This window comes from Rhinolophus hipposideros (genome assembly GCF_964194185.1).
Source record: "Rhinolophus hipposideros genome assembly, chromosome: 20".
NCBI lineage: Eukaryota > Metazoa > Chordata > Mammalia > Chiroptera > Rhinolophidae > Rhinolophus > Rhinolophus hipposideros.
In genome coordinates this window covers 32462026-32487764 of record NC_138066.1, presented here as the reverse complement: position 1 = coordinate 32487764, position 25739 = coordinate 32462026, and the positions used below count along the sequence as shown (strand labels likewise).

General features: G+C 48.7%; 1 protein-coding gene across 2 annotated transcripts in view; it reads right to left on the bottom strand.

Annotated features, from left to right (window-relative positions):
• The window catches only part of ZNF652 (zinc finger protein 652), a 61859-nt gene extending 58538 nt beyond the window's left edge, over nt 1–3321 (bottom strand). The window contains exons 1-2 of one of the 2 annotated variants that reach the window (XM_081027893.1): nt 3305–3321; nt 3115–3190 (exon numbers count right to left, since the gene is read on the bottom strand). The gene's annotated coding sequence lies outside the window, so the exon portion shown is untranslated. Of the gene's footprint in view, nt 1–1053; nt 1440–3114; nt 3191–3304 lie in introns of those variants that run through there. The other variant, XM_081027894.1, reaches the window with a different exon arrangement.
• Nucleotides 3322–25739: the final 22418 nt, after the last annotated feature.

The window sequence follows — 25739 nt, the reverse complement described above, 5'->3', positions numbered from 1 at the left end:
GGAAAATGCATCACTCAGGTATTACTGAGGGTCCACGGGAGATGCATAATAAGGGAAACAGTATAATAATGAAGCTTGAACATGGGGACAATCAAAGACAGACTCACGCAGGAATATTCTGAGAACGTGGTTGTGGAAAGCCCCCTTCTCCAAAGGCAAAAGCACACTCCTTTGATTGGCACAAACCATTCCTGACAATGGATCGCGATGACAGGGGCTGCTCAGCAATCAGGAAGTGTGTGTGTGTGTGTGTGTGTGTGTGTGTGTGTATGTGTGTGTGTGTATGTGTGTGTGTGCGCGCGCGCGCTCGCGCTCGCGCTGTGGGGGAGGGATGTACTAGATGTGATCAAACACTGGACCTCTTCAAAGAGCATATGGGATCTTAAATCGTAAAGACAGACTTCGAGGGTGAGGCAGGGGCATTTATCATTTCTACAGGAGACATCCTTCGACAATGAACACGTTATGTGCCGATGTAAAGGGGGTGCCACTACCTTCAGTGTCTCCCATCTGAGAATCTTAAGTAGCACCTGATTGGAGGGGAGGAGAAGGTGGGGGTGGAGAAAGGTCTGCATTACCCTTGGGGGTGAGTGTTGGGCGGCTGTACACTAGATGCATTTTATCTTGGGCGGCACAATACTCCCAGGGGTTGGAGGTTTAGGCGCAACCGCAGGGCGGGGGAGGCAGTGGGTGCAAGCCACCAGCTGCAGGGCAGGAGAATGCTCGCAGGAGGACCGGTGCAAACCTCCCCTTGGCCCGCTAACCCATGCAGCTCCAGCCTTCCCTTGGGTCTCGGAGCAAGCAGACTCTGCAAAACTGGAGCCCGGGTCCGGGAGGGAAGGGGCGAAGGGGCAAAAGCGGGCACCCTCGGCCAAAGCGCGGCGCAGCGCCCCGGGCCTCCCAGCCGGATGGGGGCTGCTCCGGCCTAGTGCACGCAGCTGCCTGGGCGAAGGGTTAACCCGGCGCCCAGAGCCCCGGCCGGCCAGGCGGGCAGTTGCAAGGGGTGCAGCCGCGACTGTAGCTTGTGCTTGGGGGGCAGGGGCCCCTACTCACCCGGGCCGGCCGCCTCCGCCTCCGCCGCCCCGACCGCCGCCTCGGCGGTCCATCCTGCGGCGGGGGGCCTGTAGCCGCGGCGCTCGAGTAACAACCGCCGGCCGGGCCGGCCCCTCCCCCCCGCCCAACGTCTGTCCTCAGGGCCGCTCCGCAGACCCGGCCTCGGCCGCCGCAGCGCTACGTGGCCGCCGCTCCGACGTCTCGCGACTCCCTTCCGAGCGCGCGAGGCCGAGCGGGGCCCGCTGGGCGGGCGGCGCGCGGGGAGGGAGGCAGGGGAGGGGGTGTGCGCGTGTGGATGTGTGTGCGGAGAGGGGGGCAGGGAGGGAGGAGAGCGGCGGCGAGAGCGCGCGCGCGCGCCCGCGGCCCCTTCCCTCTCCGGCCCCCCCGCCCAACCGGGATCCCGACACCTCCCTCCGCCCGCCCCCTTGGCATCCCGGCCGCGGGGAGCGGCGGCGCGCATGCGCAGCCCCTGGGTCCGGCCCTAGTGCACCTTTTCTCCCTCCTGCCACATTGTGAGCGCTCCGCCGCCCAGATAACTGCCGACTACCGCTCCACCCCCGCCCTCCCCCACTCCGCCCACTCCCGAGCGCCCAGGTAAAGGCGTGGACTGCGCGTGCGCACCGTTCTCCCTGGGTCTGGGGGCGTGGTTGCTGAAAGGAAGCCAAAACGTAGAGTGGGAGGGAGTTTGGGGCAGAAGGTGCGGGACTACACGAAATAGGGGGCGGGTTAGTATTAGGCAAAGGTAAAGTGAAGCAGGGGTCAAAGTAGAAAAGTAGGCCCAAATGAGATTTAGAAGTAAAAGAGCCTTTGGTTGATGAAACAAAGTAAAAAAAAAATCTTGACTGTGGCCTCCTGGTTACAGGAGGGCAGTGTGAGTGACAGAAGATAGAAATAAAGGAGGCAAAATATAAGCAGTGGCATTGGACAGTTGAATGAGACAGCTAACAAAAACTGGAGAAATATAGAGAGATTGCCAGAGTGGTCAGAAAAACAAATTGAGAGCCGCTCAGGTTCTGTGGCCAGGAATAGGGAAGGGGACGTGTGTGCGCTTGAGCCACAGAGCTGCTGCAAGAAAGGAGGCCTCCACTGTCAGTATTACAGCATTATGACTAATTAGCTATTAATCATTAATATAATTAATGGTACTGTTAGCTAACAAGGTAGCATTTCTCCAAGTTCAGAGCCAAGAGAGGGTGTCCATAACGAAAGTGCTTGGAGTACAGAGAGGAAAAATGAACAAGGCGAGGTGAATGCCTAAGGTGGAGAAGACCCAAGACAGCAACTTGGAGGATTTGGATGACCTTTTCCCACCATAAACCAAACTTCCCTGATGTTTTCCAAATCTTATCCTAAATGCAACTTATTATCCTCCTTCTGTTATTAAAATCACACTTAGCAAATGTTCCTGCACTAAGGCTGACCTCTCTACACATTTTTAATACAGATGTGGGTTACTTCTCTCCAAAATAGCACCCCCTCCCCCCACACACACACAAATTCTTGTTCAATGTGAAATGACCTGAGCCTGAAACAAGATTAGGGAAGAGATTGAAACTTTATAAATAAAGGGGTTCAAGGGCTAACTTTGTCCTTGTTCCCTTCCAAAAACAGACACTTGGTTTTTATTACACTTGGACTCTACACTCCAGGGATTGTAATTCGGCAACTTTGGGTCGTGTTCTTCAATAGAGGATAAATGCTAAAAATGATAATCATATTTCTGCAGATAGAGAAAATCTTCAGGCAAAACAGGAGGAAATAAGCATTAGTAGTAGAAGGAAAGACTTAGATCTAATGCAAGAAAGAACTTGGCATCGGTGGGGACTGGTGAGCCCAGAACACCTGACTTAGATAATCTTCTAGCTTTTCCTTCTAGGACACTTGATCCCTTCCACCACCACCTCCCCACCCCCCCTGCCTGTCAGGGCTATCCTGCTTGGAAGAGGGGTGTGCAGAGTGATGGCTAAAGAAACAAGGTGACCTTCCAGTCTCTATGACTCTCCACCCACACAGGCCAACCTGCTGAAGGGCTCCTAGTAATTAGAATAGTAATATTCTTACCTTCCATTTGAGGAGTGCTTTCTGGTTTTTTTTCAGGGAGGTTAGGTCCATTATCTCATCAGATCTTCCAGCAACCCTGTGAGACAGGCAGGACAGGTATTATTCCCAATGAAGGAAATTCAGGCCAAGGAATGTTTAATAGCTCAGCGAAAGTGGCCCAGCCCAGTAAACAATGGAGCCAGAACAAGACCTGGGTTTGTGACTTCCAGTGTGCTGTTCTTTCAGAGGGTTTGACAGGCCCACTGTGAAAAACTTCTACATATTCCTGTGGAGTCAAAACAAGTAACCTTGGCATGTGATGGAGAATAATTCTAATACTCCGCATCTAATACATCCGCATCTCCTTTATTTATTACAATTGTTTCTCTTTTTTTCTCTCTCCAGGACCCTGGGACTTGCCCCTGTGTATCTGAAGCTTTGGTGACTGATATTTTGGAAGGCTTCAGGCCTCAGGGCTAGCAATGAGATCCCAGTTCCTCTGCTCTCCCTTCACTCCTCCCCTTCACAAAGCTACCAAAAGAAGGGGGCTGCCAACTAGTGTCTTCGCTCAACACAGCTGGCAACATTTAGCACCCACACCTGGCATTATTGGACCATCAGGCTTCTGTTATACTGGTTTCCTGGCCTTGGATAAAGTTCTTCACTAACGTTCTCATTAAGGCAGTGGGCAGACACCAGCAGAACCCATTGTTTTAAATTACAAAGTTTAAGTAAAAAGTTCTGTACACTTTGACAGTTCTGACAACCTTCAAGATTTAATTTAAACAGTAGCAGAGCTATCTGGTTTCTGTAAGGTGAGCTGGATGGCCTGGTACAAGCTCCCTGTTCACTGCATTTCCTTGCTTCCCAAGTTTCCAGAGATGTACCCCTAGTCACAGTTTTTACCGCCTGTAGGGGCAGTAGCCATGGCATCCTGCCCACCTATTAACTAACGTCCTACCTTATCAGACGTGGAGCCAGAGCCATGGTCATGGTCTCCTAGGTTCTCATACTTTAGTGCTGTGACCTTTGCTCAATCACTTCCCCTTTTAAGCTTTGTAAAACAAAAAGGGGGATTATATGGCTCTTAGAGTCCTCCAGATCTGATACCCAGGATTTTACAGCAGAAAGTTGACCGTGTTCCTTAATACCTTGTAATTCCATTCATTTCCTAAGAATTACTATCCAATTCTCATCTGTAAGCCCTTCTTACAGGAAACTGCCCCTTTTATAGCATCGATAGGGCTATCGTGGACTCCCCTCTTTTATTCACTTTTTCTCATATTTCTAGGTGACAGTGTTTAGAGATAGCTCAGAAAACTAGACTTTTGGCTTTTCTGTCATGGGGCGTGGATGTCTACGTGCACGCATGCGTATATGTCCAATTTTAAAGAGATATGGGCCGTGGGCACCTTCACTCTGTGCTCCCTTACCTCCCACCACCCCTACTTGAATTCTGGTGAAAAGTTACAAATAAATACCAGGACGCCCTAGAAGATAAAAAGAGGATGCGCTAAAAGGCCAGCTTTGTGACTGCAGCTGTTTCACTGTGGGGATAGAGAGGAGGGAGGTTACTGCGATAGCCAGTGTCCTTGGGTCTCAAGCTTTGTTTTAGCCGTAGCATGGCCTGGAGCCATCATTTGGTTCACAGTTCCTTACAGCTGTGGTCTCTGTACGTCAGCTTCTCAGTTTGAAGCATCTCAGAGGTTGGATTTTGATTACTCTTGGGCATTTTATAATTTTTTAGAAACCATATTTATGTGACAATTTCTACAAATCTTTCTTTTGCATTGCCTCACTTAATTCTTCCCTCAACTCTGGGAAGTAGGAAGGGCAGAAAATGTTGTTCCCACTATTTTTTTTAAAAAAAAAAAAACAGTGAATAAAAATGAGGTCTGTATTTTAAGGGTCACAAGGCCAGACCTAAAATCCAGGTCACCAGGGTCCAAGTCCAGGACTTCTCTGTGACACTGGACTGCAGCCCTTTGCTGGACACCATACAAAGCAAATCGAACAGATGTGGTCTCTGCTCTCTGGAAGTTTGGACTCAAACGGACAGCCACAATTTCAGCAAACATAAAAGGACAGAGTGAATCACAGTCAACGCACGCCAATAAATAAATGAGTAAAATAGATATAAGGAAATCCATGTTGACCGGGTATACTAATGCTTTTTATTTCCAGTTGGGATGTTGATGAGGCTGCTGTTTTAGGCCAGTCCCATCTCTGCCTGCTTGCTTTACACGTGGAAAACTATTTGTAGCTGCACTGCACGCTGTCTCCTCTCTTTATCTTTAACCTTCTATCAGCTTTCCCGAAGCATCTACCAAGTGTCACACAAGGTGGGAATCACGGACCATTAAGAAATCATCTCTGGGCCGGCCCGGTGGCGCAGGCGGTTAGAGCTCCATGCTCCTAACTCCGAAGGCTGCGGGTTCGATTCCCACATGGGCCAGTGGGCTCTCAACAAAAAACAAGAAATCATCTCTGCCCTCAAGCAACATCTTCAACCATTTTCCTAATTCCAACCACTGTGAAAGCATCAGTTAACCCTGCATATACCATCTCTGCTGATGGAAAAAAGGACAGATCAACTCAGTCCCCGTCCTATTGTTAGAGGGCCTGAGATCCATCTTTATCCATACAAGTTAGGACAATGGGGAGGTGGACTTTGGAATTTGAGGGACATTGATATTAGTGAAGTGAGGCCACCACACTACCCTCAACAGGTTAGCTTCCTGGCTATCTAAGGAAAGGCAAGGAGGAACCCTGGGGTCAGGGAGTATGGGCAGCTGAGAGCAGGGATCCAGCAGGAAACATCCTCCTATCTCTAAGTGGACCGTTACAGTAATTCCTACCTTGGAGGGTTCTGCCTCAAGGTCTGTCTACAGTAGAGTGCTTTAAAGCAGTTAGGCCCAAATTATGTTTGAATCTTTAAAGAGCTCACAGATTCTTTTAGGCAGCACGCTTAATTGTTGTCTGTAATTGATGTACATATGCCCCAGAGGCATGTACTGAGGTCCAATTGGAGAGATAGTTTTGTAAAAATTGGAATTAATTAATTAAAGAAGGCAGCTGCCTGGGCTGTGAGTTAGTGCCAAACTTCGTAACCCTAAACCAGCCAACCCACCCAACCGGCCTCACCACCTGAAGAACAAGCCTGAAGTTCTCGCAGAGGTGGGATGGGAGACCTGGGATGCCGTACAGGAAGTGGGGACTGCAAGGGGGAAGGGTGGGACTCAGGGAACCCTCTCAGCTTTCGTGACCCCCAAAAGGCTTGGCTCTTGAGAACTGTTTGTGCACCAAAAGAAATATGTTGGAGGACTAGGAAACTGCAGAAAAGGGAAGATAGATCAAAGGAGGTATGTGAGATTATGGGGAAGGGGCAGTAAAGGGAAGAGGACGGTGCAGAGCTGGGGGACCCTGTGGGCAGAGCTGGGGGGGGGCGGATGTAGGGGGCGGCAACAGGGTGCCTAGGGCTTCTGGCATTCAGAAGAGGTATTAATTAAACTCCTGACCTGAGGTCATTAAGGAGCTGTAGCAGCTTTTCGTAGGAGTTGGGTTAAGAATAACAACAATAATAATAACAATTAAGGATAATGAGACCTTATCTACAGTAAGTTGTTCCTAGAGCTTTGTAGGCAGTAAGTCATTAATTCTCCTGGCCCCGAGGGCCACCTTTTTCTAGAAGTAATGGAAGTACTGGAGGATACAGGCAAACCTCGTGCAGTTCGGCCGATTGCCATTGTCTGGATGGGTTAGTTCACTTACAGAGCGATAAAATCCAGGGTTCCTATAAACTGTTATCTTTTGCATTTATTTAGTGGCTCTGAAGTGGTGCTTAAAGGAGGTAAGTTCAGCAGTGTAGAAATTGATCACCACAAGATAGCTACACAACTTTGATGTGAAAACTGAAGTCCTACCTGAGAGCACCAGCCTGGACAATATGCTGCAGTGGAGAGCGGCCTGAAGATGACCAGGAAGTGACCATCTGGGTAAAGCCCGAACTGCAAGGCTTGAGCCTTGGCCTGTAAACAAGGTAAATTGGAGGACTTCAGGTGTCTAATCCCCACAGACCAAGGAGGGAAATTTAGAGTAAGGACTCAAGGAAAGGGAAAAAGAGAAGGGTCATCCTAGAATGGGAGAGGTACACGGGATGGAGCCTAGAAGCCAAAGTCTTGAGCGAACCTTAGTGCCAACACTGACTAGCCTTGCAGATTTCAACTGTTCTTTCATTTGTGTTTCACATAACAGTGGTTACTACGAATTTTACACATTCAATCCCAAAACACTGGCATTTGTATCCCAAAGATGAGAGTCTTTATCATCATCCTAGTTAAGATTAAAAACAGCAAATAGAGTGTGCATTGTACAGCACTTTTTTAAAAAACAAAAACAGATGGGTACCTTGGTCATCCTTAGGTCATGGAGTAGCAGGGATGATTCTCCCCATTAATGAAGGGGGCAGGTGAGATCCAGAGCAGGAACTGAGCTTGTCCAAAGCTCCGAGCTGGGCAGTAGAAGAATCTGTATCACAGCTGAAAAGCCACCACCATTCATGACAGTGAAAGTATAGGGACAAGTCCTCACTACACTGACCCATGCCATCCATCCCTCTAGAACCTCAGCCTGCCTTCCTTTCTTGAGTTATTACTGTACAAACAAAGTCACCCGTAAGAAGGTACTAGAACTTTTAGGGCTTGAATACCAATCTACTTTGTAGACGGCATGAAAGAACACAGTAAAGTGTTATAGGATGACGCTGGGGAATGGAGTGTTCAGGTTCATCCAATCATCTGGTAGACAAAATATTAAACACATAGTAACATTTGAAACATACTTATCCTAAAGTTATTTATTGTTTACCTGAAACTCAAATTTAACTGGATGTCCTGTGTTTTATCTGGCAACCCTGCTTGCAGGTAAAGCACGAGGAGATCTATATCCACACCTTTGGCGTGGCTTAGAGAAAAAAAGCAATGGGAAGCGGAGAGATACTTGGATAGCTTCAGGTTCATTGGTACTAGGAAATGGGGACAGAGAAGATGGCTGAAGATCTATTAGGGGAGCAAGGGACCCGGAACCAGGTGCCCCTGGGTAAGATGTCACCAAATCTTTAACTGGCCCCCTGTCAAAAAAGTTTGTCTCAGAGATTTTAGGGGAGAAAGCTTACGACAAAACATTGCCTATTCTTTAATACTATCCAACACCCGGACAGAATCTCACGATAAAATGGGAACAGATAGGGGCAGTTTCTATCCCTCATTTCTTTATGCCAACAGAGAGGAAGAAGGTGAGTGCTTCAATGGCAACGTGGTGCCATTCTGGGGGACTGCATGTTTCCTCTGTGCCAGGAAATCCCCTGGTGCCTGGCTACGTCCTTCTCCATGTGCTGATGGTCCTTTGGAAATGGGTCCCCTCGGAAGCTATGTTCTGCTTTGCACGGCATCGACTGTGAGTGTCTTCTTCCTGACCAAGTCACTGTTCTTAGCGTATACTGAGTACGAAGATGTTCCCAATTTATTGTAGAGGGTCAACTATATGGCAATGGAAGGAAACTTGACTTTTGGTGCTGAGCATATAATAGAGTATACAGATATTAAATTATAATGTTGTACACCTGAAATTTATATAATGTTACTAATCAATGTTACTTCAATACATTTAATTTAAAAAAAGATGTCCCAATTTATTGCATCCTTTCTGCTGTTCTAAGTGTTTCACCTCTATTATCTCATATAATCCTTCCAGCTACTCTTTGAAGTAGACATTCCTATTTTACAGATGAGAAAACCAAGGCAGAAAGAAATGATACCAGGTCTCATCACTCTCATGTGGCATACTCAGGGCTGAACCCAGATAGTCAGACGCCTAAGCCTGCTCTTCTAACCACAAATGCTATACTGCTGAACCCTCCAATTCAGTCACACCACTCTCCTGGGCAGAATTCTCAATGGCTCCTGTGGTAGGCAAAATAGCCCCCCCGGATGTCCACATCCTAATCCCTGGGACCTGTGAATATGTTACTTTACATGGCAAAAGGGATTTTGCAGATGGGATTAAGTTAAGGATCTTGAGATGCAGATTTTATTCTGGGTTATCTGGCAGGTACAATGTCATCACAAAAGTCCTTAGAAGAGGGAGGCAGGAGTGTTAGAGTCAGAAAAAGATGCAGCCACAGAAGCAAAGGTCAGAATGATGTGCGCTCATCCCCCAGGCTGTGACAATGGGAGAGGGACGTGAGCCAAGGCATGTGGCAGCCTCTAGAAACTGGACGTGTCAAAGAGCAGACTCTTCCCCTAGGGCCTCCAGAGAGAATGCAACCTGCCGACTCCTTGAAACTCTGGCCTCCAGAACTGTAAGAGAATAAATCTGTGTTGTTTTAAGCCACTAAGTTTGTGGTGATTTGTTACAGCAGCATTAGAAAACTAATATGGGGCCGGCCCGGTGGCTCAGGCGGTTAGAGCTCAGTGCTCCTAACTCCGAAGGCTGCCGGTTGGATTCCCACATGGGCCAGTGGGCTCTCAACCACAAGGTTGCCAGTTTGATTCCTTGAGTCCCGCAAGGGATGGTGGGCTGTGCCCCCTACAACTAGCAACGGCAACTGGACCTGGAGCTGAGCTGCGCCCTCCACAACTAAGATTGAAAGGACAACAACTTGACTTGGGAAAAAAAAGGCCTGGAAGTACACACTGTTCCCCAATAAAGTCCTGTTCCCCTTCCCCAATAAACTCTTTTAAAAAAACCAAAAAAACAAAGAAAACTAATATGGCTCCATGTTGCCTACCGGGAAATCTGAACTGCTGTGCAAGGCATTCAAGGGTCTAATGTTAGCTGCCTAACTGCGCCCTCCCCCTTTGCTTTACATACTGAATTTCTCCAGGATCCTCAACAGGCCATGCCCTCACTTATTTCCACGCCTTGGCATGTGCTGTTTCTTCCCCTGAACACCCGCTCCTCACTTGCTTATTGGGCAAAATCCTCATCCTTTGCATGTCAGCTCAAAGAATGCCTCCTCCGTGAAGCCTTCCCTACTTTCTCTCAAGGAATTTAGGGCTCCTTTCCTGTGCCTCTGCTGCATTTCATTTGCATTCATGTTAAAGCAGTTTCTCTATTTTGAGGACCTCTCTGTTCCCTTCTTGGACTATAAGCAGTTTGAGGGCACGGAGCCTCTCTTTTCACCTTTGGTCTCCCTTAGCATGAGCACGGTGCCTGGCATATCAAATAAAGGTCCCCAGAGACTAGAGCTCGTATCCTGACTGCCACTGCGCCCTGGACCAATGACACAGTCCATCCAGACTATTTTTCCATCCATAGCAAGCACTGGAGGAGTCATCCCTTCCCTTCTGTAGTGAGAGATGAAGACAAAGGAAATCAGACATGGAAGTGCTTCAAGTCCAAAGAAGAAAAAGGTGCGACTCAAAGTTTTGTAATATTCCCATTATATCCATGGCATAGCATGCTTCCTCTCCAACTCTCACTTTCTTCAACTGGAAATGCATTTTCATATGCTTCCCGAAGACAGGAGTCATGTCTGCTTCACACCCCATTGTATCTTTGTGTCTAAACTGCTCTTTAGGGTGACTTCTCTGGTGTTGGTTGGTGGAGATCTTGGGGGAGGCTTTCCCACATTCTTTGGACTTGTGGTTTCTCTCTAATGTGCAAGCTGATGTTGGGATCATCTTGAGCAAAGGTTCCCCCAGTCACCGCACTCATGGAATGAGCTCCATGATATTGTGTTAGATGTGCCTTACCAGCCTCCAAGTCACCCGAGGGCTCACCCACAGACACCTCAGATACAGGGTTCTTTCCCGTAGAAATGACCCCATGTTGTATAAGATGGTTACTCCACCCAAATAAAGGCTTCTTCACGTCTTTTATACTTATGAATGTTTGAATGTTTGTTTTTTTTATGTGAATTCTCTGATGTTTAATGAGAAATGAAAGGCCAATGAAGGTCTCTATAAAGGCCTATTATGTACCCAGCCCTGTGCCCAGTGTGTGGAGGGACTCCAAAATGTAGGGAATGGCCTCTGTCTTCTGAAAGTTTACAACCTGGCTGAGGAGACAAGATTCATGTACATGAAACAGCTGGGGAACATGAGACATGGTGTAATCATGCCGAGCTGCATAGTTTAGTGGCATTAAATGGGAATTCAGAGAAAGGAGGGTTCACCCAGAGGTTGACTAGATGGGAAGGGTAGCATGAAAGCTCAACCTGAAAGGATGGCTGAATTGAGGCTGGAAGAGAGAAGAACAAGGTGGTCAGGAGGTGGCTTTACAGCAGGGATAGACACTCTTCTGTAGGGACTGGCTGTGTTAGGTTCTGGATAAGAGAGAGGGAGAGAGGAAGGGAGAGAGAGAAGAGGAGAAGAAGGAGCAGGAGGAGGAGGAGGAGGAGGAGGAGGAGGAGGGAAGAGGGAGGGAGGAGAGGAAGGAAGGACAGGGAGAAACTTTCTGATGTAGTGATTTGTCCCCTCGATTTAGGAAACTCTCACAAACTTCGGGCAGCGGCCTTTGGAAATTGCATTCCTCTAATGCTGTTTTCACGTTAGAGCTCAGGCCACTTTCACTTTTACCAGGACTGCCTGAAAAGGAAGGCTGTACAGCTGCATTTCAGAAGCACAGACCTCCCCATGGCTCCCAGCATTCTTGGGGCCCATTCCAGTTTCCTGCCCAGGAATGTCACCATTCCCAGAGAACAGTGGAACCAAGTGGGGAGAGAACTCCACCTAGGAGAGGGCCCCAGGAAAGCACCCAGGGGGCTATATTTCAGAGCTCTCTTCTCTCCCGTGCATCATATCCTCTTTAAGAAATTCCACATGGGATGTTGACATTTAGAGAGAATGAGAGGCATCAGATCCAAAGGCTTTTCTTATGTCAGTTTTATAGAAGTTTTTCCGGAGCTTTCGTCGTACGGAATGCTTGATAACTTTTCCTGGTTTTCTCCATTCTGCAGAGGGTGGCAGACAAATAAGAGGGTGGAATTTGCAGCATCTTGTCTTGGTTAGACAGTTGGAAGACGTTTCTACCAATTGTAGTGGTTATTAAACCCTGACTCAACAACTGCATGAGGTGTTGGAGTCTTCATTCATAGACAAGTTTCAAACTGAGACTCTGGAGGGCAACGGACCTGTCATGGGCAATGTCAACAGAGGAGTGGATTTCACACCCAACACCGTGGCTGCTTCTGGAGAGGTTGCAGGACCCGATATTTTCAACACAGTGAAATTGTGGAGTGCCTTTTGTCAATGTCATTGCCCAAAGGGGTTGTTCATATGTGGAATTCTTAGGCTCTTAATTCTGTCCCTGCTTCCTGTGTCACTTCCCTAGGAGACTGAATTCGGGAAGAGAGGGACCTCACCCCTGGGGGAGAACAGATTGGGGGCTGGTGCCTTTTGGGTGAACATCCTATTGGGACAGTCTCCGTTCCTCTCCAGTAAGGCCCACTCTGCTCTGTGAAGAATGCAAGCAGGAAGTGAGAGAGACCTGTGTAGCTTCAGTGGAAGTGCCCAGACTCTCAGGAGCTCTGGGTGGTCACCCAGTCTGACCACGCACCCCATGATATTTTCGTTATTAGTGTCTGTCCTGCTTGCTACTTCGTGGGCTTTCCCAGGGCAAGGGGCATGTCTGTTCTTGTCACCATCAGAGCCATCTCAGTTCCTGTCACCTGGTACACAGCAGCTGTTCATTAAACATTTCTTGAATAAATCAACTATAAGCGTGAAAGTTTACAGGTAAATAACTCATTCTCTAAAAGAGCTCGTTGTTCTTGTTTAGAAGTAGAGTTATATTTCATACACATGTTGGTGTGCTAGGGATGGGAAGGGACATTGTTGGGTAATAATAAGAGCTAGAAACGTGTGGGGGGCCCTGGAAAATAGCCCAAAAGTTCAAATGGTACCTGATAAGCAACACGGAGCCTCTGCAGTTCTTTGGGTCACCAATAAGAGACAGCAAGCAGGCAGAGGCTTTCCAGGCTGTATTTCATCCAGAACATGGTGGAGTCACTAAAGAACAGTGTGTCTTGGAGTGGCCTAATCACAGTGGTAAGCTCAAGGGATGATTTCTGCGGCCGAAGGCTGAATGTTTCAGCTGGATGAACGGCAAGAAAGCAGCAAGAATTCTAGTGTGTGTTGCTTCTGTGTGAATTCAGAGAGCTGGAGGTGGAAACAGAAACAAGGGCCAGTACTGTCGTGACCAAACATGGCCAGGGAGAAAGAAGACACCTCAGGAGTCTGGTAGTGTACTGTGTGGAGCAGAGGGAGAAACCCAAAAGGAAGGTTTGTTTTTCTCCAGAGAACGCTTCCTGAGGGCAGAGGCTGTCATGCATCTGTACCCAGAGCTCCCAGCAGAGTTCCTTTCATATAGTCGCTGCTTGATAAACACTCAATAAATGAATGCTTGCTTGCTTGGCCAACTCTGGGAGACATAGAAGATGCGAGAGCTTATGAAGGCTCCTGAATCTGTTTACAGTTTTGTCTGCTCCAACTCCTCAGCCTGCTCTTGTGTTGTCCCACCTCTGCTTTCCACCAGAAGATGTTCCCAAAGATTGCTGCGCTGTAAATGGACAGCAAATCGTGGGGAAGGGGACTCTAGCACCTACAGGCTGTGTCTCAGCCTGTAGCCTGTCGGGCCACGCTCTCCCTTCTCCTTGGGGTTCCCACTGTCCCACAGGGTCCCTGTGTTTTGTAGGATTCCACTGAGCCCCCCACCCAATCATCAGGTTGTTGTTCACCTTTCCTTCTGTTCTTTTTCTCTTTGAGCTCATTTCGGCAGGTAGGGACATGTCGCTGCTGGAAGCCTGGTGTTAGCAATTACACACACACACACCTTTTTCTGTTTCTGAGCCATTGTCTGGCCCTCTGCCCCTGGGCCTGGCCCATCTTTACAAGACCCAGGCTCTTCCTATCCGAGGGTGCTGAGTGTGGCCTCTGATGCAAGACACCTGGGCACTTGGCACGTCCGCAGCACCAGCCTCCCTTGGGGGCTTGGGGAGGTTCCACCCAGAAGGCAGGACCTTCCAAAGAGACCCGAAACCAGGAGCCTAACCTCGTGATGCCCGCAGCGCCTGACAAGGAGGGTACCAGCTCTGCTGTCCTGGCCCCAGCCCAGTTCTCTTCTAGAATCCACACCTTCCCTGGCTCCCCTCCAGGCTGACAAGATCTGCCCCAATTGGGGAAGGATAAGCATGGGCTGGTGAACAGGGGATGGCAAGGGAGTGAGTGAGGGGGGAGCTCTCCCACAGGACCTTGCTCAAATCATTCCCTGGCTCTGTGCCTCAGTTTCCCCCTTGAGAAATTCGGCCCGTACTTCCAGGATTAGGGAACTGCTCAGCCCTTGGAAGTTCCCTGAGCAAACTGGGGAAGAAACCCAGTCATGTCGTGTTCCCTTGCAGCCAGGAGCCACCCACCCCGCCCCACCCCACCCCAGGAGGCCTTGCTAGTTGGTGACGCTGGGCCAGCAAGGCAGGGTCCTGCAGGATGAAAGCTCAGCGAAGTCAGAGCAGAAATAATAATGATAGTCATCAGCTGCGGCGTCTTAACCATCCAGGAACGCAGAGCCCCACGCCCTGCGCGCCTCACACCCCAGGACACTCCAAGGGCTCCTCTCCCTTCATTTTATTGCTGTGATCCCACAGTCTGCTATTCCCAGCCCAACCCATTTGGGTTCCCAAGGACTTCAGTCCAGTCACCAGCTCATCCACCACCCAGGTTCCATGGGAAGATTCAGCTTGACAAGGCGCAAGCCAGCAGCAAGGTAGGACGCCCAAGGACTCGGAAACTCAGGTTCCAGGCTTTCCCAGAGAAGCAGTCTGCCCGCCTCTGGCCTGGAGCACTTTCCCACAGACCCATGTCTGTCTGGTCAGTGTGAGGTCCAGGAGCTTGTGTCAATACAAATCTCTATTCAGGTGCTGGCTGGGCCATAAACTAACTCATCATAGGACTCTGAGCAAGTTGTGTTTTGTTTTGAACTTTGGGCTTTACTGCCTCGCCTGCTCCAAAACCTTCCAAGGCTCCTCCTCACTCACTGAAGATAAACTCTGGACCTCGTCGTCCAGCATGTGGCTATTTAAAGTCTGTTTCTCATCCACTTTTCCAACCCGATTCTTCTTCTTCACCTTCTAGATGCCAGCAGGAAGTATCTTCTCACTGGCAGTCAAACATATCCCATGCTTTTCCATTCTGGGACTTCGATCCTTCTTCGGGAATGTCATTTCCTCCATCTACACTTGGCCACACCCTCCCAGCTTTCCAGGCCCAGGCCAGAGGTCATTGCCTCCATGACTATGCCTGACTCTTGTCCCACCTTGGGATGTTGGCTTCTCTTTGAACGTCTCAGGCCCCTGTGCCCACCCCGTGCGGTGGTTATGTCCATATCGTAACTTGCCCACTGGATCATCGGCAAGCTGAGGTCTCGTTCATCTTTGCGCCCCCAGAGGGCAAGGACAGCAACATGCACACGGAGTACCTGCTCAATAAATAAGTGTGGGACAGAAATTGTGGCAAATAATCATCCCCATCCTATTAACTTCTTCACATAAATGTGCTTTGAAAAAGTAAAAATCATGAATGTAAAATTTGATGTGTGAATGTTCTCCCCAGCTCTCTCTGTAGCAGGTGAAGGGAGCAAAATCTCCCGTGAAGGCGTTAGCTCCATGGCGTTGGCTCCCGGGCTGACACGTGGGATGCCCTCCTCAGCCAGTCACTGGTCCAGTCTGATCTTGGGCTCTGTCTAGCAGGAGGTGAGCTCTGTCCTCCTCAGGGAACGACAATCCTACCTTTTGGGGGCTTCAGTTGGTCTAAGTCCCAGCAGCCTCCACGCCCATAGGACTCCTACGCTAGAAAGCCCTGGATCCCTGCAGTGTAAGAGATAAACAGTTGGATGTGTTTAGAAACCTCTCACCTGGCTCCTTATGAGAATCCCTTGGAGCAGTGTTCACCACTGCTGCCTATTAGTGTTTTTAATAATAGTAACAATTACTTCGGCAACGCCTTGTATTTACTTAATGCTTTTCTCCAGGGAGCTCAACTAGTCATTCCCTCATCTCCATGAAGGAAGAGAACGACCAAGACGATGAAAGACAACTGAGCCACTGCGGCCATGCTCTAGAATACAAGCATCCTTTGTTCTAAGAGGTAAATGTAATACATGGCATTTCAGATGTGTAGAGCTGATAAAATAGGAAACTAGTTCCTTCCCTGGGATCTGAAACCTGTGACTGAAGAATTTTTGCCCAAATCAAATCCTGTGTGAGACGACAACGCCCATACTGAGAAGTTACATCTCATCAATAATAAAATTTGAGCACGCAACCTTAATATATGTTCAATTATTTACAAGCTGTATACATGGCCTATCGTCATTCGTGTCTCAAGCACATGTATGTACTTGGGGTGAGGTTTGTTTTTTGGTTTTGTTTGTTCATTTTGTTCTTTGTATTCTACATGTAAGGTCATATGGTATCTGCCTTTCTAAGTTTGATTTATTTCACTTAGCATAATGCCCTCAAGATCCATCCATGTTGTCGCAGAGGTTCATTTTTTAACGATGGCAGAAGTGTAAGTTCCCATTTCAGATAGTCTCCTTGGTCATCACAAATTACAGAAAAAGTCTGTGGCCATCTTCATGTTCAACCTGATCGGATTGTCACTGTTTTAACCTCAGAATGAGGCTGACAAAGAGCTCATGTGAGAAGTGCCAGCGTAGCCTTTTGCTCCTGTGCTCGCATTTGCTGAATTTGGGCAATCTTTAATGTGCATTTTCTGTGCAGGGATTGTTTTAACCCCCTTGTCCATTTTGTGAAGGTGAATTACAGTCCATAATGTCATTTAACCAGGCAATGCATATTGTGCCACTTTGCAATTTTCTTGCCATGAACTAACGAGCGAGGGAGCCCTGTCAACCCCTCTGGTATATTTCTGTGCTTCTCCCAGGAGACTCCGCAGGCCACTCGGGGCCCAGGACTCAGTGTCCATCCATGTGGTACAATAACAGCAAAGCTTCCTTCCCTCATCTGAGGGAGTCTTTGCGACCTCACCTCATTTTCATCACCGTACCTACCATTTCTACTATCTCCACGGCCCTCCTGGCTATCTCAGCCACCTCAGCTCCCTTCTAAAACCTTCTTTTATAAAGTTCACTTCTCTCCCTTTCTTTCCTACTTCCACTGAGGACAACACTAAATGTTCTAGACTAGTAGCTAGAAGCCACAGGGTCAGTCTCCCCTCCTTCCTTCTTGTCGTGCTTTCCAAGTAGTCCACTTTCGAAGGGTCTTCCACTCTTTGTCTCTGGCCTTGACCATCGCTGGGCCACTTAAACCAGTTGGGCTCCCGGCCACCATTCTCTTGCCCTCTTATTTCCTCTCCTCACTTCTGCCAGAGAAATCTTTCAGATCCACATGTCTGATTTGAGTCTCCGCCTTCCTAATCTCTCCACTTGCCTCATGCCTATGGGATCCAGTGTGAGCTCTTGGCAGAGTGCTGCAAGGCCAGGCCCTGCTGACCTTTCCAAACTGGTCACCCCAACCAACGAGCCAGGAGTCGCCACCTTGAATACCAGGCTTCCTCTTCTCGGCCTGCTGAGTTATATTACTTAAGCTCTAAGACCAGTTCTTTGGGCAACTTCCAAACACTGAAGGCAGAGAAAGTGACTCCATCTCTCTGCACCCTAGCACTCGGTACAAAACTCTCTTATATTGAGCTGAAACGTGATTGATAGCTGTTTGTATCCTCCTTAAGACATCGATTCCTGAACACTTGGGCCCATTCTTATTTCTCTCTATACCCTCCGTTCTCCGCACCCTCCTAGCCTGGTGTGGTGGCAGGTTTCTCTGTGCAAGGCTGTTTCATTGACATGAGGTCTTAGGAACTTCTTTCCCACCCATCCCTTGCACTGCCCCCTACTCCACCCCCCATAGCTAACACTTAAAAAGCAATTACTAGGGATCAGGTACTGAGGATACCAGCTCACTTAGTCCTCACCACAACACCATGAAGTCAGCCCTACCGGCATCTCCATTGTTACAGATGAGGACACTGAAGCAAAGAGAAGATACGTGATAGTCCAAGGTCATGTTGCTAGGAAGTGCGAGTCAGGAGTCAAACGCAGCATCCGGGATCCAGAGCCCTCACTATAAGCTCCGAAGAGTCAGTGCTATGCGACTTCTCACTGTTCTCCCTTTTCTCCACGAGAGTCGCTGCTTTTCCCAAGACCAGCTGAACACCCTTCCACCCTGAAAACTCTAGCTCAGGCAGCTCTCTCCCCGCAGAGAGAATGACAGACACGGCAGGCTCCCCTCTGGTCACCCTGGCTCCCCTGTCCTGGGGGGAGACCGTCTGTCTGCCCACTCCATTCCTGGGCCAAGACTCACGGAGGGGATCTGAATCCTGGTCTCAGTGGGTCCAAGTCAGTTCTGTGGGAAGGCTTACCCGCACTGTGTCCATCGCCCCAGCCCCTGCCCACCAGCCCATCAGGCACCTGGAGGACGTCCCCCACCTGTTCTCCTGATCAGTTTCTGACCATTGATAACTCCTTCTCCTTCTCTGGGGCTTTTGTCTATTCTGCCTTGCCTCCCCACACTTCCTTCCTGTTCTTCTTTCTCTTTACAACAAGACTGCGTATTTTTAACCTGAGGTTTCCACACACCTTTCACTGTCCAAGTGAGACTGGGTGGGGCTGCTGGCGTGGCTAGCCTAGGAGGCTACAATTTGTGACCCTCACTGCTGGGCCCAGCCTTGCCCTCATCCTTACCCATCTCTGTTAAGCTCTCCCATCTCTACTTCTGGAGTAAACACCCCAAAGCAGACATGGGTTGAAGCTTTGGAAACTGCACAGGGCACGTAGGGAGCCGAACTCCCCCAGGGGTAAGGCTGTGAAGACTGGATATAAAGTTAGGTGAAGATCAAGGAGCACTGGAACCTCACACGTCCCTGGAACAGCCACCAGGGTCATCTCTCGGTCCACCTGTGTGCCCCACATCATTGATGCCCTCTGGAGCACGAGGGGACTTGCAGAGCTACTGTTTCCTGGTCTGCACCGTCTGCTCTCAGCTTTGGAGATGCAGCTCAGAGAACGCAGCTCTCCTTTCCTGCCCTCCTCAAAGCTCTGCAAAGGTCTCTGCTACTGGGCAGCCCTTTCTGCTTGTGCTCCACCGCAGCCCCCAGCCTGGCCCACGCATAGTTCTCCCCTCCCCTCACCTGCTGGTCTCCAACCCCCACAAGGCTCACGCTTCACAGAGCGTGACAGAGAAACTTTTGTTTGAAACCCAAACAACTGCAAAGGGGTGATAACAGGGCTTTTAGGGTTTCAGAGTTAGGATTGTTTGTTTTTAAGTTTCGTTTCTATGCCCAGCTTTCTTAAAAAAGAAAACAGTGGCAACTAAACAAGTAGATATCAGAGATTCTTTATTTTTCTCAAGCAACTGACAGTGACTCACTGCAGGTTGCTGGGCCCACGGCTAATGTTCTCTAAAGTAATTGATAGTCCTAATGATTGCCCGAGGCACCGTGATAGCCGACTGCATGTTCTGAGTCACCGAAAAGGATTAAATAAATATACTCAGCGTTGTTTTGATGTTGACTATGTTTTTAAAAATTCCAATTCCTTAAAAATGGGCACTCCCTGTATAACGTGTGCTTGTGTGTATATATACATACATACGAGTATATATATACATATATACCAACTGATTACTGAGTGAAAAGCAGGGAACTGATTTTCAATGGGCCCCAGGGGACCTTCAGGACATGTTGACTAGATAGAATATTTGCAGTTCTCATCATCGGCCTCCATTCAAGCCACACCTTTGCTTCACACTGGGGACTGTCCCCACCACTCCCTCCAGTTCAGCTACCCCACGGTCTCAAGTCGCGATGCCGTCTGGCCCCACTGTGAGCTGTGGTTGCAACCCTGTGCTGTCTCCTTTGTCGCCTGCTACCTCTTTTGGAATCGGTCAGTCAGTCAGTCTACAAACATTTATTGGGTGTCCCCATGAGCAGAGAGCACCCAGCTGAGTGGGGTCTAGGAAAAACCAGGAGAAAATGTCAGTGCTGCCTCCAGGGAGAAAACAATCTCCCACCACAGACACCCACAGAGCTGCTTATTACAAATTCAGAACTCCATCTCAGAACCATAGGAGTGAGGGGGAGGGAGGTCCAAACAGGGTGGGCTTTCTCAGACAAGGCTACCCAAAGGGGACAGATCTGAGCCTAACTGTGATTGTCAGGAAGGCTGCCCCAGCTGGGCAAATAGGTGCAGAGCTGGGGAGCCCATCCTGGAAGTGGGACCCAGAATTCCCCCACCACCTCTGCCAGGAAGCTGCCTTGTGAATCCTGGGCTGCCCCTTCCCCTCTGGGCTAACTGGGCGATAAAGACAGGGGACCAGCCCCAGCAAGGAGGAAGTGGACTGGCTTCCTGTTTGTTTGTGAATCTCAGAGCAGCACCATGTGGCCATGAACACCAGCTAAGCAGAGCCTGAGCCAAGAGCCTCCAGGAGCCCATCCGCCAACCCAGCAAGCCCTCAACCAGCTGGAAGATACAGGGACTCTATCCCAAAGCAGCCATACCCAGATAGCTAGCCTGGCAGCAGCCATGCCAGCTTGGCAGGGATAGGAGGTGGAGTAACAACGTCCCCAAAGGAGTCAGAGTGACACATTCCCACTAGGAAGCCTCTGGGCAGCTGGGGGTGGGGGAGGGCTCTAGGCCCCTGAGCACAACCCTTTTGCCCTGTAGGGAAATCTTGTGCAGAGATCACTGGACCCTTTAAAATATTGGGCAGCAGGCATTGTGGGTTTTTTTGCAACAGCAAAATACATGAAAACCACCACCGAGTCGTGCAAAAGCCTACCGGTGGCAAGAAACCACGATATAGACCCAAACCAGGGAAAAGGATGTAGCCATCAGAAAGAATGCAGTGGATTCGTAGGTGACACTGTGGCGACATGTCAAAAATATTTCAATAAGTGAAAACAAGGTGCAGAACCGTGATTCCTTTGGTGTCAGTAATCAGGACAGCAGAGGGTATGTATGTGCATGGAGGCTTAGAGATATCTGTGCAATTGAATGCGTGACCTTTTTTTCTGGAAGGAAATTTGAGCAATCCAACAGTGGTGCTTTTGGGGGAGAGGAACTTTGAGAGAAAAGTGGTGGGAAGGGTTTCCCTTTTCATTAGTTCTTTCTATACTGTTTGCATTGTTTTTAGTGATGCTTATCTATTTTTAAAAGATTCCCTACGGGTGGTGGCATTATGGTCCATTCTGTTCTATTCTTTACATGTCTGTGTATTATTTGAAAGAAAAAGTGTTCTATCACTAAGTATTATTTTGAAGGCTATTTAAAGAATTGGGCAGCATGCATTTGCAAGATGAAACAGGATAGGGCTAGGATCACAAATTCTCCAGGAAAAGTGATGGGAAATGCTTTGCTTTAAGACCTGTACACATCAGTAACAGACAGCACGCCAATTTTACACTCTGTTTTGTGGATCCTTATGGCAAACGTTTGAGCTGTCTCTGCCTTCCTTCCAACCCTTCCCTTTCTTTCCCCTGTTCTTCCCCTATTTCATAGCCTCATCATTTAAGTTTCGACCTGAACCAAACAATAAGGAACAGAAATCTGAAGAAAGAAGGAGAAAAACATAATGTACTTCAATACACATGATCTGATCACCTGTTATTTAGACTAAATTGCATTAGTCTTTCTATAAAGGACTTGTGTCTGATTCATCTTCTAATCCCCTGAAACATGTAGCCCAGGACTGTACACAGTAGGTATTCAATAATGGTTGGATGAATGAATGGGCCAATTTGTATACATAACACTTGTCCTTTTCAGGTCTGTTCATTGGAGAGCATCACAAAATGCAAAGTCAGGACTCCCGTAAGTGCTTGTCAGCCTCTTATGTTTAATTTTGCTTCTCCTGAGTGTTTTAGGAAATTAGAATGAAACGCCTGAGGCCTTAGAAAGAGACTTTGATGTCCCCTCCATGTCTTATTAACTCATTAACCACTCGGTTAGCACCCCAACCTGACCTCAGGCTGCTGAAGCCTGAGTATCCAGCATCCGGGGAGCTGCCCTGGTTTAAGGAAGAGTTAACACTGAGCTGGGTGGTGATCTCCTACCTGGCAAGGAGAGGCGCAGCACCAGTTTGGCTGGTGGTTGGGACGGAACACTTGGTGTATTTACAGTCACAGATGCCCAGGGGGTTCTATATCAGGAAGTCACACTCAGAGGGTCACCTCGACCTATTTACTTATCTTCAGAGCTGGCACTAAGATCCTTCTAGTGCCTTCCCTGGGATCTTTGAACATCTTGTACTTGTCCGCATAGCCTGGCAGCTGCACCAGCAGGCAGGTTGCTGCCATCTGGTGGAGAAGAGAGGCCACAGCCTCGCGGGGCTCAGCCTGAAACAGACTTACTTGAGAGATGAAAGGGACCTTTGAGAACAGCTTGCAGGACAGGATTTCAAACTATTGCAGCCATGGAACCCTTCCTTCAAACAAGAGATGCGACTAAGGACATCATGTAAGACTGATAAACTCACCACTGCTCCGCCTGTAGGGGGGAAGGAGGGCCTCCCCACTGGACCCACTTGCCGCTCCTCTAAGCTCAGATGGCGAACAGCTGATAGACTTATCCCCTCCTTGTAAGGATGGGAAATGCAGACCTAGCGATATGAAAGGGCTTGTGTAAGCATAACAAAGAGTACAACACAAATTCCTTGTACAAAACACCCTTCAGAACTTGCCCATCCAACCTGTACCTTCAACGTCACGTAAAGACTGAACACAGCTTTCTGAATACCGGGTCAGGCTACCTATCCCGACATCTGGACTCCTGCAGAGGAAGAAGCTGGAACTCAACCCCTTCTTCAGCTTCTTGTTTGAATCAAACCAGGTTCACACCTGTGATGGTCTCTATGCCCCTTCTCAACAGCTGGCATGGTATCAGGGTACACAGGTACCCATTGCTATCTCAGGATTCCAAAGAAGTGTCCTGGTCCCTGATATTGTGGATAGGCGGGCAGTCCCTCTAGGACACAATGGGGACGGGAACAAGAATGTTTGGAGCACCCACTCTCTGCTGAGCCCTGTGCTAAGCATTTTCACATCTGTCACCTCATTTACTCCTCAACTAAAAAACTGCACTGTGGGTATTCATCTCCTTAGTTTTTTGAGAAGGAAAAACAAAACAAAACAAAACAAAAGATGTTTGAAGTATTTAAGTAATTTACCCGAGGTCTCCCAAGCGAGAAAGTGGCAGGGGTCAGACTCACAATCCAAACTCAAAATCTCTCTCATTCTAGAACCCGTCTCCTTCCCTAAATGCTTTGCCTTCTGGAGCAAGAAATCTGGGCCGTCCAGCCCAGCCTGGAGCTTCACAGTGTCAGCAAGGATTGCTGGAGTTCACTGGTGCGAAGGGCCTTCCGAAAGAGAAGACGTTGTCTCTGCCTCCCACCTGTTATATTCGAGCCGAGGACAAAAGTGCGCTCACGAAAGGAAGGACAATCACACATGCACTCGCCCACCTGTGGTTGCAAGGGAGGGATTTAGAGAACGAGGAGCCCCGGATATAGAGCATCGTAAAGCTGAGAGATGGGATGGAAACAGCACAAGACAGAGAGTCTGGAGACCAGGATTCCAGCCTTGGCTTTGCCACCTGCATCCTGTGGGGCGCGGGACGAGTCCCCTCACCCCCCTCACCCAAATGAAGGGCTTATTCCTGCGAATCTGAGAGCCTCCTGCTCAGTTCTGTGCCGTTGTGATTTCAGTGGGATGGAGTGAGGAAAGGAGCCCTGAAGAAAGTGAGTGTGGGACAGCATCTTGAGCAAGGGAGGGTTGTGGACAGAATCAGAAGAGGGAAACGGCATTTCAGGCTGAGAGGTTGGCACAAGCAAGTAAGGAAAACAAGCAGTTGCTAGCCAGAGATGGCAAGCTCATCTGTTCTCAAATGCTTGGTAGAGGTTAGATTTGGCACAATCTACAATGAAGAGCATTAGTAGGCTCTTTTGGGGCCTGGTCATCTCCAGGACAGACAAGGTTTTAACCAAGAGATGCTTCTGCCTAGAGGCTAACGCTCCCAGAGGCCCCCGTTTTTGGGGGTCATCCCATCACTATACTCGGCTCCCTTCCTTGGCTGTGGCCCCTGGCTTTGGAGGGGCAGTTCAGCGGCAAACCCTTCCTGGGGGGCAGAGGAGTGGCAAAGAAGTGGTTTTACCCTCAGGCCTGGAAACCCTCACACTTTGGGGGACCACAGCGTTCTTCCTTCCCAATTCCCACCTGTTTGCTACCCCCATTCCCATCTTGTGCCAAGTTTGAAAACATGTACAAGCCATGGAGAACGGCAGCTGTTATAAATCTGTGTGCCAGGGCCCCAGGGTGACCTTGCTTCCCAGATCACCGCAGCCTTGGACACAATCAAGGACACTGGTGACAACTACGTTGCACCTGACTTAAATCCCTCAGCCTCTCGTGGTGCCAGAGGCATCCCATTTCCAAGGTTCTTCCCCTTCTTCTCCAAGGTGATCTAATCCCCTAAATCAGGGGTCGGCAAACTTTGCCTGTAAAGGTACAGACAGTAAATACTTTGGGCTCGGCAGGCCACAGTCTCTGTTGTAACTATTCAACTCTGCTGCTGTAGTGCAAAGGGGCATAGTTATGTTCCAATAAAACTACTTGTGGACACTGAAGTTTGAATTTCATATCATTTTCATGTGTCATGAAAACATATATTTTAAAAAATATTTTCCAATCATTTAAAAGCATAAAAACAATTGTCAGCTCTTGAGCCATACAGTAACAAACGGTGGGCTGTATTTGGCCCACAGCTCATATTGTTTGCCAGTCCCTGACCTAAGCGTTTGCAGCTTGTTCGACCACATTTGGACGGTCTAAGCTTTTCATTGACCATGGTTTTTCTGGCTAATCCAGGTGGTTTGGCCTGTCCTCCAGGGAGGATGGCAGCTTTCAGCTCCTTCAGGGTAGCTGTGCCCTTTCACCTTTACTCTCTTCCAAAGTAGCTAGATTGGAGGGTTCTGGAAAGACACCCTCTTCCCTAACCATCCGGTGTCCTATGCAAAAGTATTCCATTTCAATTGTAAATTGGTTTCCCCAGACCCGGTCCATTTCCATTCTCTCTCTCCCAGCTATGTGCATCTTGGCCTTGCCAAAGTACCCCAGCCTCTACTGGCTGGGGCAAGCCTCATCACTCCTTTTTTGTTCAATTCTCAACCCCAAAGTTGCCACAGTTCCGGAGCCAATGTCCTTTTTATGAAGGGAGAACTTATATGCAAGAAAAGCTGGGGAGAGTTCAGCTTTTAGAGGTAAAAGCTGAGGTAAAGTCCTAGAGGTAAATTCCTGGAGAAGAGAGATTTTTTTAAATCTTTTTTTTTTTTTTTTTTAGATTTTATTGGGGAAGGGGAACAGGACTTTTTATTGGGGAACAGTGTGTACTTCCAGGCCTTTTTTCCAAGTCAAGTTGTTGTCCTTTCAATCTTAGTTGTGGAGGGCACAGCTCAGCTCCAGGTCCAGTTACTGTTGCTAGTTGCAGGGGGCACAGCCCACCATCCCTTGCAGGAGTCAAACTGGCAACCTTGTGGTTGAGAGGATGCGCTCCAACCAACTGAGCCATCCGGGAGCTCAGCAGCA